Below are 16,792 nucleotides of genomic sequence, written 5' to 3'. Positions count from 1 at the left end.
AGGGGTGTTGGGAAGGGTCCGAGGGACTGGAGGTTGGGCATAGCCCAGATGCACCCTGGGCAGAGCCTGTGACAAAAGGGGCCTCCCCACCCCTGGGAGGGTGGGTGACAAAGTTCTGAATCAGTTCTTCTCAGCCCTGGTGCACCTTAGAAATCACCTGGGCAATCTCAAGAAATGCTGATACCGGAGCCCCACCCTAGATCAACAAAATCAAAATCTCTGGGCAGAGGCTCAGATTTTTTTTTTTAACGTGGGCACAGTTTTTCTATTGTTTTTACTTTCAAAAAGTACCCAATTAAGATACTGACGATGAAAAACAAGGACATTTACACAGTTGATTATAAGCTCAGTTGAAGCAAAATTTAAACTTGGATTAAATTTACCTTGTGGATTATAATGAAGTTTCATTTAAATGCAAAACCAATGCATTCACACAACGTTCTATTTTTCATAATCCTGAAACTCCAAGAAAACACAGCTTCTGGGGCGACATTCAAACAGTGAAGCCTTGTAATATACAATTTTTATTTCCTTGTAATACACAGTTTAGCCAATGTCTATAGTCATTAATTTTAAAAGTTAATAAACAGAAACAACTAAGTTTAAACCTGGGTAAAGCCCCCTTGGGGGATGGCAGCCATCAGTGCTGGACCTCCACGGCTCACCACCAGCAGTAGGGACACGGGGGACCCAAACTCTAAAGGCACAAACCTAACTACTTATCAAATACAGGAGTTTATGATTGGTTTTACAGACCTACCTATACTAAGCACCGGTTCCAAATCAAGTCTAGTGTAATATGCCATCCATAAAAACGTCTACTAAGGCAAAGAAATAAGCAGGTTTCGATTTTTTAACTTTCCAGAAACAATGCAAAAGAAGGGTTTATATAATTAGCAAACAAAGTTTAAAATATGCGTTCACAGTGCAGAATGGAGGCTCAGAATATTTCTGAAGTGATTCAAAAGCAATCAGGGCGGTAGATCTCCCGACCGTGGGGGCAAGCTGCCGCCACGATGATGGGTGGTGGATTTGGGAACCTGACGCATATGTGGTGTGTGATCACCTACAGCTTGTCACCCTTTGAGCAGCACACCTTCCTGCACTACTTCGGCAAGGGCATCCCGCGCATGCAGCGCTGCACTTTAGCATCCATCCTTCGCGTCATGCCACCATTTGTGGCTTTTTATCTTATCTACACATGGGGGAACCAGGAGTTTGAGAAATCCAAGGGAAGAATCCAGCTGCCTATGAAAATGACAAATGAGCAACTCACGGATGATGTCTCTCTCTGTGAAAGACCCTTCTTTGAGAGAGAAATCTGCATTGTAGTGTCTTGATGACACAAACTTAGGAGCTGCAAAAAAAAAAAAAAGTGATCAGGGGAGTGGGTGTAACTCAAGTGATTGAGTGTTTGAGTGCTGCTTCCCATACAGGAGATCCCGGGTTCAATCCCCAGCACCTCCTAAAAAAAAATTACATATTTATATGTATATAATAAGTTTTAAAAGTTATCAGGAGCGAGAAGCATCTAGAGCTGCACTGTTCAGTATGGAACTGAATATTCAGTTCCTCAGCCACACTAGCTATATTTCAAGTGTTCAGTAACTGCATGTGGCTAGTGGCTACCATACTGGACAGTACAGAAATAAAACATTTGTGTCATTGCAGAACTTGTATTGGATGGTGCAGTGCAAAGGCTGGGGTCCTGGACTTAGGAGGCCAAAGCTGTAGGGCTAGGACTAGCAAACTTGGCCAGAAACTGAGTTCACCCCTTTCTGTGTCCTTACCCCCCTACCCTGACCTTCATCATTTCTCTTGAGCTAGCTCTTCCCTGTCTGTCAAAAGATTTTTGAATAAGCTTGTTTCATTTTTAAGACCTAACTCAAAAGTCACCTCCTCTGAGAAACTTTCCCAGCCTGACTCAGGTTTCTTTAGCTCCTCCCTCCTCCATGCTCCCGCAGACTGTGAGCGTGTTTATTTGTCTGTCTTTTCCACCAGGCCATAAACTGTGGCAGAAGCTGAGCCATATCCAACCTTGAATCCCAGTGCTTATCCCTAGGCTTATCTGACACACAGTGGGTACTCAATAAACGTGCGCCAAAAGGGTAATGATTAACGCATGAACAAAGGCACACAGTCATACAAATACTGACCAGATTTAATGGGTGGCCTTTTCTAGGGACCTTACTGGCAGTAGCCAATGGAATGAATCTCGAATAACTATAGTTTAGCAGCCAAGAAGGAGAGAGATTTCAGCAGAGAAAAATCCCTGGCTTCTGATGAAGGTGGGGCCTGGCTTCTGATGAAGGTTAGAAGATTACCTGGTCACTAGGCGGAGGATGGAAAGTATATTTCTAGGCCTGGACACAAGGATTAGCCCAAATCAGACCAAACAAAATGCTACTTCGCTCTCAGAAACCCCAGGAAGATCCAGAAAGGCCTTTCCCAGGGCTTCAAGTGCCTCAGGGCGCAGGGGGTGGGGCGCCCTGCCTGGGAGGTGTCATACCTACCAAGCAATGTTTACTTTGGATTTAGAACAAGAGAATTTAGGTCCTTGGCTTAAACAGCCTAGCTGTGTGATCTCGGGCAAGTATTCATCCTCTCTGAGCCTCAGGATTCTCCTCATCTGTACAAGTGGTTTAAGGGTGCAAGCCAGTTAAACCTGGTCTGAGGTTTAAGTGAAGTGACGAATCCCAAAGCACCTTTGGACTCTGTTGGAGAAAAACTGGCGTTTACTGGAACATGGAGACTGATTGACCGTAAGCAAAGAATTTATTGAGAGGCTCTCCCACCGGAGGGGGTCTGAAGAACAGACTTCAGCCCACTCCTGGAAGCGGGGGGGTGGGGGGGGAGGGGCTTGAATTAAAACAGAACTTCTTTAGGCAGGGAAATGAGAGTTAGTGGGGGGAGGGGGTAGAGGGTCCGAGTGAGGTAGGGGGAGGGGGTTGAAGGACTTTATGGCTCCTTGGAATGCTGCAGGAGCAGATGTCTATTTTCATCTGTAGGGATTAAAGGAGACGTAAACAGTGCAGGTTTCCATCTCTGTCTCTCTCTGATATGCAGGTGGAGGTAGTAAAGATCTCCATCTCCCTCTGATATGTAGATGGTGAGGATCTCTATCTCCCTTTACTCCTGTCTCTAAGAGTTTCTTTGCTTCACCTGTGGGAAAGTGCGAGCCCTCAGACAGGGGGGAGAGGGTTTGCCTTTTCCCCATTGCTTACCAGGGGAAACTGAAGCTACAGCTTGTTAATTATTGCAAACCCCTAACAGACTCCGAAGGGCTGGCGCCAAATGAAGCGTGGTCTGGTGCTGCCCGTGCCAGGTGGTCCCGTGGTGCCCAGGTCGCGCGTATCTCCTCTCTGGGCGGGCTTGGGAGAGCCAGGAGGCTGCTAGGTCCCGGGCTGCTGTCAGCAGCAGCTGGCTGAGCTGGGTGCCGCCTGAGGACCAGGTAGCTTAGAGCCCCGGGATTTCTCGGGGAGGGAGGGGGCAGGGAGGAGACTGGAGGGGAAAGGGGCTCTGGGGAGCAGGAGAATGCTCTCTAGCGGGCAGGGTCGGGAACTCTGGCCTCTTCTGCAGTCAGAGGGGCCCAGCCAAACCCCAAACCACTACCCAGCCAGAGGCAGGAAAGTGGATCAGAGTCAGCCGGGAAGAGGCCTGAGGTTAACCCCGGGCAGACTGTGGGCGGCGGCCGGGAGGGGGTTGGTGGGGACCTAGGGTCGGGATGGGGCCTGGGGGGCGCCTGCTGACCCCGAGAGGAGAGCACTAAGGTCCTGAGGGGGTGGGCAGCGGCCAGGCAATTCAAGGCCCAGGACAGCCCCCCAGCACCAATTCCTGGCCAGACCCCCACCCCCATACGTATCCCCCCACCCTGGCAAAGGCTCCTCTGTGCCCGAGCAGCACTTCTGCCCCCTCTTCTGTTTCCGGGCAGGGGGAATGACCAGGCTCTGCCGGCTGGCTGCCGGGACTGCTGAGGGAGCAAGGGGGACCGTGCCAGCCTGGAGAGTCCCAGGGCAAAGCGGCCAGGCCACAGAGAGGCGCGCTCCTGGGGCCTGCAGGTGGTTTGGGCTGCTGTGACCCGTCCCTGCTCTGCATCCAAAGGAAAGCCCGCCAGTCGATCCCTCAGCCCAATCTGGAGGCCACACTGACTCAGCGCATGGACTGGGTTTCTGTGAGACAGGAGGGGGTATGGATTTGGGGTGGTCGGAAGAGGGTCAGGGATGTCGGGTGAATTCCTGGAGGTCTGGGTGAGAACCCCAGTTTGGACTCCCGAGCTGCTCACACTTATTGTCCAATCTCTTTCTTGCCCTCCTCCAAGAAGCCTTCCCTGACTGCCCCAGCCCACAGGCCCCGCCCCTACCCTGAGGTCCTGCACGCCTGCCCCGGCCGCTCTGCTGGGACAGTGTACCCCGAGCGAGGCCTGAGAGGGCAGAAGCCCCATCTCCGTGCATTCGTTTCCCCGTTTATGGTGAGACAGTGAGAATAACATGGCGAGCAAAACAGTCTGTGGGGTGACAGCCGTTAAACCACACAAATAAGAGTATGACCGTCAAGTGGGAAGAGAAGCAGGAAGACGCAGGAGCTGTGCAAGTTTACAGCAGGGACTTCACGAGAGCCGCGGGGCCACACGGGCCTTGGAGGATTAAGGCAGCAGGAAGCCGTCGGGAGGCTCCAAGCAGCAGGGCACTCTCTGGCCCTCCCCATTAGCCAATGCCGCCGACTAGACTTACAGCTTTCATTTACTAATGACCCGGGAGGTTGTAGAAGAAGAGAGAGGTTCCATTACTTGCATATAGAAAGGCCAGGACTCAGGAATGATTTTGAGAAGGAAAAAATGATTTATTGATGGCCGGCCAGACTCGGGAGCTTTCTGTTGCAAACCCAAGCCTGGAACAAGATCTTTGAGTTCCTTTTATAAAGAGGAAGGGCCAAAAGTTTCTTCGTTTCAGTGCGCCATAGGCTTGAATTAGCATATATCTTCCACATCCTAGGTAAGCTTTTAGCGTGGACTTCATCCATTCTAGCTAAGCTTTTAGCACATTTGGTTTGCATTTTCCCTGAATATTTCAAGTTTATAGAGTTTGACTAAACTGTTTCTCGAGACTGGAGTCGTTGCCATGGTCGCCAAGGGCAGGTGCAACCTCTTACTGTCCCACACCTGCAAGTCAGGACACAGACAGGTTATGTATGAAGGGACAACAGCCTCCCCCCATAGCCCACATCAAGTATATGTGAGACACTTTATAAAGAGCAATCTTATTCTGTTCTGCAACAGCCTTGTGAGGTAGGTGCTAGTATCCTCTCTCAGATGTAGAAACTAAGGCTTAGGAAATGGAATAACTTGACCCAGTTCATAGCAGCTGACACGTAGAAGAGTCTGGATTTGAACCCAGGCCTGGCTCTTTGCAAAGGCCATGTTCCTGCCACAATAGCACACGCTAGCAGGTAATTAACAGAGGCTTCTTTATTTTTTAAAAAAATTTATAGCACTCAGGTACTTTTTAAATTCTTGGGTTTTTTAAATTAATTAATTAATTAATTTCTCTCCCCTTCCCTGCCCACCCTGGTTGTCTCTTCTCTGTGTCTATTTGCTGCGTCTCATCTTTGTCCGCTTTTGTTGCTGTCAGCGGCACGGGAATCTGTGTTTCCTTTTGTTGTGTCCGCTCTCCGTGTGTGCGGCACCATTCCTGGGCAGGCTGCCCTTTCCTGCAGGGCGACTCTCCTTACGGGGCGCACTCCTTGTACATGGGGCTCCCCTATGTGGGGGACACCCCTGCGTGGCAGGGCACTCCTTGCGCGCATCAGCACTGCGCATGGGCCAGCTCCACACGGGTCAAGGAGGCCCGGGGTTTGAACCGCGGACCTCCCATGTGGTAGGCGGACGCCCTAACCCCTGGGCCAAGTCCGCCGCCTGGGAATATCTTAATTTATCCTTCATGTTAAAAATAAATTTTAGTTTTAGAGCAGTTTTAGGTTTACAGAGAAATTGAGCAGAAAGTACAGAGAGTTCTCATATCCCAGCCCCAGCAAATGATTGTTATTATTAACATTTTACATTAGGGTGGTGTATTTGTTACAACTGAATGAACTGATATTAATACTAATATCTATTATTATAAATGAATACATATTAATATATTATTATGAACTATGGGTTTTGGCATATGTAATGTCATATATCTGCTTTTACAGTATCATATAGAATAGTTTCACATTCCTAAAAATGCCTGTGCTCAATCTATTCATCCCTTTTCCCTCCCCTCTTAATCCTTGGTAACCACTGATCTTTTTACTCTCTTTATAGTTTTTCTTTTTCTAGGATGTCAGAGTTGAAATCATACAGTAGATAGCCTTTTTAGAGCAACTTCTTTCATGTAGCAATTTGTATCTAAAGTTCTTCCATGATTTTGTATGGCTTGGTAGCTCATTTCTTTTCATTGCTGATTAATACTCCCTTGTATGGATGTACCACAGGTGGTCTTTTTCCCCATTCACCTATTGAAGGACATCTTGAATAAAGCTGCTGTAAACTTCTATGTGTGGTTTTTTTGTGTAAAAACAGATTTTCAACTCTTTGGGTAACCATCTAGGAGCATGATTGCTGGAATGTATGGTGAGCCTATATTTAGCTTTGTAAAAACCTGCCAAACTGTCTTCCAAAACGGCTGGACCATTTTGCATTTCCATAAGCAATGCATGAGAGTTCCTGTTGCTCCACATTCCAGAGCATTTGGTGTGTCAGTGCTTTGAATTTTAATCACTCTAATAGGTATATAGTGGTATCTCATTATTGTTTTAATTTGCAATTCCCTGATGGCATATGAAGCTGAGCATCTTTCTGTGGTTATTTACTACCTATAGCTCTTCTTTGGTGAGGTATGTGTTCTTCCTTTTTTTTTTTTTAGAAGGTATTGGGGATTGAACTCAGAACCTTGTACACGTAAAGCAGGTGTTCAGCCACTGAGCTACATCTGCTCCGCTGTTCATTTTTTGAAAGATAATTTTGCTGGATATAGAATTCTTGGTTAATCATTTTTCTTTCAGCACTATGAATATGTCTTCTTACTGTCTTCTGATCTTCGTGGTTTCTGATGAGAAATTATGTGTTGATCTTTCTGTGGATTCCGTGTACTTGCTGAGCCACTTCTCTCTTGCTGCTTTCAAGAGTATCTTTGTCTTCTGAGAATTTGATTTTGATGTGCCAAGGTGTGGATCTTTTTGGAGTTTATCCTACTCAGAATTTGTCAAACTTCATGGATGTGTAGATTAATGTTTTTCATAAAATTTGGGGATTTGAAGATGTTCTTTCTTCAAATATTCTTTCTGCCCCTTTATGTTTCTCTGCTCCTTCTTAGACTCCCATTATGTGTATATCGGTACACTTGATGAAGTCCTGCAGGTCTCCAAGGTTCTGTTCAATTTTTTCCATCTTCTTCATTCTTCCTGTTCCTCAGACTGGATTATCTCAATTGAACTATTTTCTGGTTCACTGATTCTTCCTTCTTCCCATTCAAATATGCTGTTCAGCCCCACTCATGAAATTCTCATTTTAGTTTTTATACTTTTCAACTCCAAAATTTTCATTTGGTTCCTTTTTATAATTTCTCTCTCTTTATTGATATCCTCTATTTGGTGCCACATTGTTCTCACACTTTTCAGTTGATTAGACATGGTTCCTTTAGTCTTAGAACATATTTAAAATAACTGATTTAAAATATTTGCCTTGTAAGTCCAATGTCTTGGTTTCTTCAGTGATAGTTTCTAATGATTGATATTTTCCCTATGTATGAGTCATATTTTCTTGTTTCTTAGTGTGCCTTGCAATTTTTTGTTGAAAACTGGACATTTTAAATAGCATAATGCAGTAATTCTGGAAAGTAAATTCTTTTCCCCAGGGTGGTGGTTGTTGCAGCTGTACAAAAATATTCTCAACATAACACAGGTCATGGATCAAATTATCTTCAAGCCTGACACTTATCTTTAGAAAAGCAGTCAGTCAGACAGGGCTTTCAGTATGTGGATGTAGAGCTTGTTTCAGAAAACCCAGCATGGATTGAGCACCCACAGAGCACCCCAATACTGATGGCTGTTGGCTGTTTGAAGACTCTCAGACATTGCAGGCAATGGGAGCACTGTCTTCCAGCTCTCAAGTCCCAGCCTTCCGCCTCTCTCTCCACAGTTAGTAAGTCCTAGACCCCTGTCACATGGCAAGGCACAGTGGTGGCCTCTGCTCTCTCTCTTCCTTCTCCAAGTCTCCTTGCTTTCAGCTTCCGGCTTCCTCCAGCTGTGTCTGCTCTTGTGGCTTTCTCTTCTGAGTTTCACTGATTTTAGCTTCTTGCTCTCATGGCTTCCTCTTTCAGCCCCTGTGTGTTTCTCTCTGTGTCCCTCTCTGTATTCAACCCATTTATACAGCACTCCAGTAAGCAGATTACGACCCACCCTGGGCCATGCCCTACTGAGGTCATCTAATCAAAATGTCCCACCTGCAAATGGTTTCCACCCACAGGAGTGACTAGCTCCAAGGGCATGCTTTTCTGGGGTCCAACCAGTTAGCAAACTGTCACACATGCTAAACCTGCAGATATCACACTCAGTCGTCCTGGCCAAGTCCTGCTAACGCAACCCTAGCCCTGGCCTGGACAGTCTCCACTGGAGATCTGGCTGCATGTGTGGGGAGCAAAATTCCAGGCTCTCTGTCTAAGAAGGGCAAGATTAGGCAAAATAAGAATGATGCCAAAGCCTGTTAGCAGCTGGAGTGATCAGTGCCCAGATATCACCTGGGCCAATAATTAACTAATTAACCTGGGGCCTGGGATGTGCCTGAAGGGTGGGCAGGGAGAGAACCCATGGATCACAAAGGATCCAGGTAAAAGGAAGCCAAAGGGAGGGGTAGTAAAAAAAAAGGTTTCCCCAGAGGCCCCTGCAGTGAGTACACTGCCCAAGAGAGTTCCTTCCTACTTTCCTGCTGGGTTTATGGTGAGCCGCAGGGATGAGAGAACAGAAGTGTGTATTAGGCCAGGCCTTTCCTGTGCCAGAAAGGGAGAAGGAGGAGGATACTAAAGCCACGGGGACCTTCAAAGCCCACTGGGCTGTCACAAACGCTTCATTCATGCAAGAAGCCTCTGTTATGGGAAGCAGACTTGGCCCAGTGGTTAGGGCGTCCGCCTACCACTTGGGAGACCTGCGGTTCAAACCCTGGGCCTCCTTGACCTGTGTGGAGCTGGTCCATGTGCAGTGCTGATGCGCGCAAGGAGTGCCCTGCCACGCAGGGGTGTCCCCGCGTAGGGGAGCCCCCCACACAAGGAGTGCGCCCCGTAAGGAGAGCCACCCAGCGCGAAAGAAAGTGCAGCCTATCCAGGAATGGGGCCACACACATGGAGAGCTGACACAAGATGACACAGCAAAAAGAAACACAGATTCCCGTGCCGCTGACAACAACAGAAGTGGACAAAGAAGATGCAGCAAATAGACACAGAGAACAGACAATTGGGGTGGGCAGGGAAGGAGAGAGAAATAAAAAATAAATCTATTTTTTAAAAAAGTTCCCAGATAAAAACTGAGAGAGTTTGCTGCTAGCAGACCTGACCTATAAGAAATCCTAAAGGGAATTCTTCAGGCTGAAATGAAAGAATACTAGATAGTAACTCAAATCCACATGAAGGAATAAAGACCACCAGTAAAGGTAGCTACATGGATAAAAAAAAACAAAAAACGAAACAGCAGAAATGTATTTTTTAAATTTATTTTTTCTATCTGAAATAAAAGGCAACTGCATAAAGCAATAATTATAAATCTATGTTGAGCACTAAAAGCATAAAGATATAATTTTTGATGATATCAGCATAAAAGAGGTGGAGGAACAGAGCAATAATAGGAGCCACTTTTTTTATATTATTGAAATTAAGTTGGTATTAATCCAAACTACATTGTTACAGATTAAGATGTTAATTGTAATCCCCATGGCAACCACTGAGAAAACAACACAACAATAGATAGTAAAAGAAACGATGAAGGAATTAAAATGGAACACCAGAGTATTTTCCCATGAAAGCCTCACTCTCCAGCTCCCAGTAGAAAATGGGGAGACGTCACTCCCTCCTGAGGGACAATGCACACTTCCTGCTTGAATGACTCCATGCCCTACTCACTCTTTAAAATAAAACACCCAGTGTTCCTTAGTTTACCAAGCACTTGCCCAGATAGGATCATATTTCCTCCTCATGGTATCTCTGTGAGACAGGCTTTGTAAATACCACTTTTATAAATGATGACTCGGAGGCGCAGAGAGGTTAGGTGCCAAAGACACACAGAGAGCAAGTGTGAGGGCCTGGGCTAACATGAGGGCTGTTTTGCTCAAGTCCAGGGCTCTTTCCTCCACAACGGGGTTAAACTCTTGTCCATCGGAGATGCTGGTGTTTACCTCGAGCTTCCCAATCTGGGTCTGAGGCAAGGTCCAGGGAAGGAGCAAGGCTTAGCTAGTACTTAGGCTGAAGTCAGGATTTGGTTACACCCTGTCCAACTTCCACCCCTGTGGAGCACGAGGTCATTCCACCTGGGCAGCGATGGGTAACCACAAGAATAGGGTAGGGAAGAATTAAACCCACACTGAACAACCAACATTTGACGGCTCTTGGGTCGCGCCCAGTTTAGTGTTGTACATGTGGCATCTCATTTATTCTTCACAAAAGTCCTAGCAAGTGGATGCTCCTCTCATCCCCATTTTACAGATGAGACCGAGAGAGGCTTAGTAAACTTCGGTGACTTACCCGAAGTCACCAGCTAGTAAGTACTGGACCTAGGATTGTAACCCTGGTCCATCAATACATGAAGCACATCCTTACCCCTGTGCTGAGCCACCTGAGGCTCAACCCTGGCGTGAAATGAGGAGCAGCTCTGCCCTCCTGGAGTTCAGTCCAATGGCTCCTTGTTCATGATGCTCCTCAAGAGGAGAAATGAGTCCCACATCCACCCAGTGCGTGAAACACATGGGTTAGAGAACACTTGATTTTAGAGCTGAAGAGAACTTGAAGGGCCCATGTGGTTCAGCTCCCAGGAAAACGGGGAGTGGGTGTCTACAGCTTTCAGATGAGATAGCCAAGGTTGGGGTAGCAGGAGGAAGGCTCTAGATTTCTGTGTATGGAGATGATGAAGAGTCATATATTCCCTACCTACACGGATGGGAGCAGTAGGCTCCCCACCCTTGATCTGTCAGCAGCTTCTTTGGGGGCTGGTCTTTTGAAGGAGACCATTAGAGCTATAATTGTCCTCTGGGGTGAGGGTGGCAGTGGTGGAAGTTAGTTTTAAGGCATTGTTAGGATTTCTCCAGACACAGTTCTCTCTTGCCTCTCTTCCCACCCTTACCCATCCCATCCATTCCATGCCACGCTACTGCCCCAGCCCAATAGCTGGAAGAAAACTTCCAAGAAGCCATTTCATGGCCAAAGAGTTTTAGGTGCTCATTCCCACACTGAGGGCTCTAAAGGGTGTTCTGGTCACACCCCTGCTCACACATGACCTGCAGGGCCCCTGCCCAAAGCCCTGTTCTACCAGTCCTCGGAGGCGTGGAGGCACGTAGGGGGGGCAGTGGTGGGCATGCTCAAAGCTACCCGGGGTTTCTGAGGGTTGGCATATTCCATTGCTCACTGGGAACCTGCAGGGCTGAACTCACATGGCCTAAAAGAGAGGCGAGCTTTGGTTTTTACCGCATACTTTTACCCTTGGCCCTGGCATTCTTGCTGGCCTGAGCTTGCCTGCCGCACTTTGCCAAAACGCAGAAAGGTTCTCATTCATCCATCTCCAAGGAAACTTGATCAAGCGGTTCCTTTTCTTTCTGTTCCTTTTTCTAACTTTTAAATATGGAAAATGACAAGCATGCACAAAAGTAAAGAGATGGTAAAATGAATCCCCAGGTACCCATTACCTGTGACCCAGCTCTAGCAATGATCAACTCATGGCCAATCTTTTTTTTTTTGGGGGGGGGTGGTACCAGGAAAGGGAATTGAACCTGGGACCTCACATATGGGAAGTCAGTGCTCAACCACCAAGCCACATCCGTTCCCCTGAGTTGGTTTTTGTTTTTGTTTTTGTTTTTTCCATTTGTTTGCTTGTTGGTTTGTTTTTGGTTTCAGGTTGCATCAGGACCAAATTCACACCCCTCGTGGCCCCTCATGGCCAATCTTGAGCTGCCTATATCCCCACACCCTAGCCCTTCCCTCTCCACAATTATTTTGAAGCAAATCCCAACTCTAACCTTTCAAACATAGACATTTTTGTATGTATGTTTTATCATTCATACATTGTAATTGGTTGCTATGTGTCTTAAGCATTTTTTCATCCGTAAGCCTCCCATCAACTCTTTTCTCACAGCATTTATCTGCTAAAATAAAATGGATTTGTTTGTCCTGTAGAGTTTCCCAGAATCTTGATTTTGCTGATTGCAGCCCCTGTAGTGTGTCATTAGCATGTTCTTCTGTCACCCCTATTTTCTATAAATTGGAAGTTAGATTTAGAGGCTTGATCAGATTTAGGTTGAATTTTTGGACAAGAATACTTCATTGGTGGTGGTATATATTTTGACCAGGAGATACAGAGGACTGGTTGTCTCTTTTATTCCTCATGACATTTATAGCAGTAAAATTTGGAAATAGTTTAAATGTCTGATAGTAGGAGAATAATTGTATAATTATGGTGGCACAATGGAATTTTATGCAATTATTTCTAATCTCAGTTTTCAAAGAATGTTGAGTGATATATGGAAATGCTTATCTTTGAGGTTTTAAAAAAGCAGGAATTAAAAATATATACAATGTGTCATGTACCTGCACATAGGAAAAGGATTGGAAGGAACTCCTAATAGGAAAGAAAAGCAATTAGATATTTTTAAAAAGTCAATGAACAGTAAATAGATGTTCTCACCAAGAGTTAAAGTTGTGGGCAATGTGTTTTCTTTCTTTACTCTTTCTATATTTTCTGATTTTTAACAATGTTCTCTACTGCTTTAATAATCAGAAGCATTTTTTTTTAAAATTTTGTTAGAAACTCCTACTTCGGCACGTAAAGTTGTGATTTCTCTGAAGCCATCCACAGGACCCACAAAATGCTACCTTCGGAGGCAAGATCTAAACACATAAAGCAATTGGGCCATTCAGACAAATGACTGGTGGGCAGCCAGTCATTTTGGTTACCAGGAGCGTTCTGCCAGTCCCACGGGCCTAGCGGGAGTGGAGAGCAGTTGATCAGCTGGCCTCCTTGGAGGACTTGGCCTTCAGGAAGCAGGCCCCACTGCCCCGTTCTCCGCTCTCAATCACTCACCGCAAGGCCACCCACACGCAGCTTCGGGACGCCATTCCTCCAGCAGCAGGGACAACTCGAGCCATTACAGGTGCCCAGAGCTGGGGGCGCCTGCAGCCAGCCAAGGGAGGCCCCAGGACAACAGGGCCAGGCTGCAGGTTGGACCTGGGACCTGCACAGAGAAGAAAGGGAGAGTTCTGTTTCCACCTTCTTCTCCTTCTGGGTCTAGGTGAATGGAAATCAATGCCCCGAACAGAGGAGACATCAGATATTGCTTTATAGGGAAAGGGAATCCGAGTTCGGGCTCTCTGAGGTCCCTTTGCAACTCTAACACACTAATATTTTCTGAGACCAGTTGTCCTCCAAAGTCCATGGGTTAGTTCAACTAGATGAAAGGGAGAGATGGTTGGTTTCCTCATTCATAAGTAACCATTTAAGCATATGTCCTCATGTATGCCCAACCAGATTGCAACAGAGATGCCACCTACTTGGAGATATGCGGAGGGATCACACCACAGCCCAAATTCCCCTCATGCAGCTCAACCCCGAGGGGAGACCCCAAAGCATTAGGGTGCCCTTCCATCAGCCAGGCTCTTTCAGATTGTTCTTACTTTAAGATTATTTTTATAAGTTTTTTCTGTTTATAAAGTTAACACAACCTGATTACAACTAAATTGGACAGTAAGGAAAGGGATAAATAAGAAAATAAAAAGCACTCTTAACTCCACCAATGTGAGATAACCCTGCCAGCATTTTGTTGTTTTTCTTTGCAGAATTTTTAATAATTTATATTTTTACAGTTAATCTCATAATGTGCATGCAGTTTTATATCAATTTTTCACTTAATATCATATCAAGACCACTTCCCCATATCATTACAATTTTTCATAGATACCTTTTTATTCTTTTATCTTCTAGGTTTTTCTGAGCTGGTAAACCAACCCACACATATTTGTTGAGCTTCTACTATGTGCAAGACACTGTGGAACATTCAAAGGTGTATGATGGTAACAACATGTCTAGTCATAAGGAAATGAAAGACATACATGTACAAGCTTTCAGACTAGGCCAGGTAGGAAAGAGACCATGAGAGTTTGAAGAGTGGGAGAAGGATGGGTGACTGTGGGGACTATTTTTTCTTTTCTTTTCTTTCTTTTTTATATTTATTTTTGAAATTTATTGTGCCTATATATGAAAAACAAATTACAAAATACAGGTGGCAAAGAGGGTGGCTTCAGGCTGTGCACAACGCAGTGCCCTAAGGCACACTGGTTAAGAGGCACTAACGGACGTCACTAGAAGTTCACGTTGTCCCTGCTCAGAAGGTTGTGCAATTGGGTGGGCGTGGAGAGGCTGAGGGGGATTATAGAGAGCGGGACTAACGGCTCCGTGGGCAACCCCCTGCCCTGCCCCTGAGGGGTGGCAGATTTTTGTTGTTGTTGTTGTTATTATACAGCTTTTTTAGTATCTTTTGTGGTCTAATACACCTCCATCCCATAAAGACATAATAGAAAAGCACACATGCGAACTGAAATTACCCAAACCCAACAAGAAAACCCAGCTAGAGCCTCAGTAGAAAGCTTTAGGGAGGGTAAAAAGATGAGAAAAGGGTGACTCTTGGGAAGCGAACTTGGCCCAGTGGTTAGGACGTCCGCCCAGCACATGGGAGGTCTGCGGTTCAAACCCCGGGCCTCCTTGATTCGTGTGCAGCTGGCTCATGTGCAACGCTGATGCGCACAAGGAGTGCCCTGCCACGCAGCGGTGTCCCCCGCGTAGGGGAGCCCCACGCGCAAGGACTGCGCCTGTAAGGAGAGCCGCCCAGCCCGAAAGAAAGTGCAGCCTGCCCAGGAATGGCGCTGCACGCACGGAGAGCTGACACAACAAGATGACGCAACAAAAGAAACACAGATTCCCATGCCGCTGACAACGACAGAAGCGGGCAAAGAAGAACACGCAGCAGATAGACACAGAGAACAGACAACTGGGGTGGGGGGGGGAGGGGAGAGAAATAAAATAAATAAATAAATCTTTAAAAAAAATGGGGTGACTCTTTCTGCCACCATCTGTCACAAACTTTCCATGACCATAGACCACTGTTCTTTTCCGGTAGAAAAGTTCAGGTAGTACTTTTTTTTTTTTGGAGGTACCAGGGATTGAAACTGGGACCTCATACGTGTGAGGCAAGTGCTCAACCACTGAGCTATACCCACTCCCTAGTTGGCGCTCTTGAGGAGGAGGAGGTAGGTGTAATATGCAGGTGCTTGTGAGCTGCAGCTGCAGGACATCCCGGTTAGCCTTCCAACAAATTTCTAGAGAATCAGTAGGACCTACACATGGGGTTCTTAACAAGGGGTCTGTGTGCTTGCAATTCAAAAAAACATTATTCTTGTGGGAATGTATTGGTGCAGGTGTGATAAATAATACACAGTATATTTATTAAATAATACACAGTATAGTATGGACTTAGTAAGGGGTCTGTGGTTTCCACCTGCCTGGCAAAAGGGGTCCATGGAACAAAAAAGGTTAAGAACCCCAGACCTACACCTTTATTTATTGAAGGAAAAAGTATCTCTTGATCAACTCCTCCCATTTATTTATTTATTTTTTAAAGATTTATTTATTTATTTAAATCCCCCCCTCCCCCGGTTGTCTGTTCTGTGTCTATTTGCTGCGTCTTGTTTCTTTGTCCACTTCTGTTGTCATCAGCGGCACAGGAAGTGTGGGCGGCGCCATTCCTGGGCAGGCTGCCTTTTCTTTGCGCTGGGTGGCTTTCCTCACGGGCGCACTCCTTGCGCGTGGGGCTCCCCTACGCGTGGGACACCCCTGCGTGGCACAGCACTCCTTGTGCGCATCAGCACTGCGCATGGGCCAGCTCCACACGGGTCAAGGAGGCCCGGGGTTTGAACCACGGACCTCCCGTGTGGTAGACAGTCGCCCTAACCACTGGGCCAAGTCCGTTTCCCTCCTCCTTTATTATTCTCATGTTCGACCATACATTTATTTTTATTTTTATTTTATATTTCATTTATTTATTTATTTCCCCTCCTCTCCCACCCCAGTTGTCTGTTCTCTGTGTCCATTTGTTGTGTCTTCTTTGTCTGCTTCTGTGTTGTCAGCGGCACGGGAATCTGTGTTTCTTTTTGTTGCGTCATCTTGCTGTGTCAGCTCTCCGTGTGTGCGGTGCCATTCCTGGGCAGGCTGCACTTTCTTTCACGCTGGGCGGCTCTCCTTATGGGGCGCACTCCTTGTGCGTGGGGCTCCCCTACGCGGGGACACCCCTGCGCGGCAGGGCACTCCTTGCGCACATCAGCACTGCGCATGGGCCAGCTCCACACTGGTCAAGGAGGCCCAGGGTTTGAACTGTGGACCTCCCATGTGGTAGGCGGATGCCCTAACCACTGGGCCAAGTCCTCGACCACGCATTTTGTTCTTCATTCGTTGACTTTCCGTTCACAGTCAGCCAGCTGAATTTCATGTATGTATCATTAGTCTTCATTGTATT

General features: G+C 46.5%; 1 long non-coding RNA gene across 2 annotated transcripts; it reads left to right on the top strand.

The window, feature by feature from the left end:
* Positions 1–2,226: 2,226 nt before the first annotated feature.
* On the top strand, positions 2,227–15,279 carry LOC131279692 (uncharacterized). Of its 2 annotated transcripts, none has more exons than XR_009187095.2 (3): positions 2,227–2,762; positions 13,036–13,519; positions 14,209–15,279. It is a non-coding gene; the product is annotated as an uncharacterized lncRNA (long non-coding RNA). The 2 variants fall into 2 exon arrangements; XR_009187096.2 differs by lacking the exon at positions 2,227–2,762 and adding an exon at positions 3,366–3,451.
* Positions 15,280–16,792: the final 1,513 nt, after the last annotated feature.

The sequence above is a fragment of the Dasypus novemcinctus genome, chromosome 9, assembly GCF_030445035.2.
Source record: "Dasypus novemcinctus isolate mDasNov1 chromosome 9, mDasNov1.1.hap2, whole genome shotgun sequence".
Taxonomy (NCBI): domain Eukaryota; kingdom Metazoa; phylum Chordata; class Mammalia; order Cingulata; family Dasypodidae; genus Dasypus; species Dasypus novemcinctus.
This window is presented reverse-complemented; position numbering and strand designations above follow the sequence as displayed.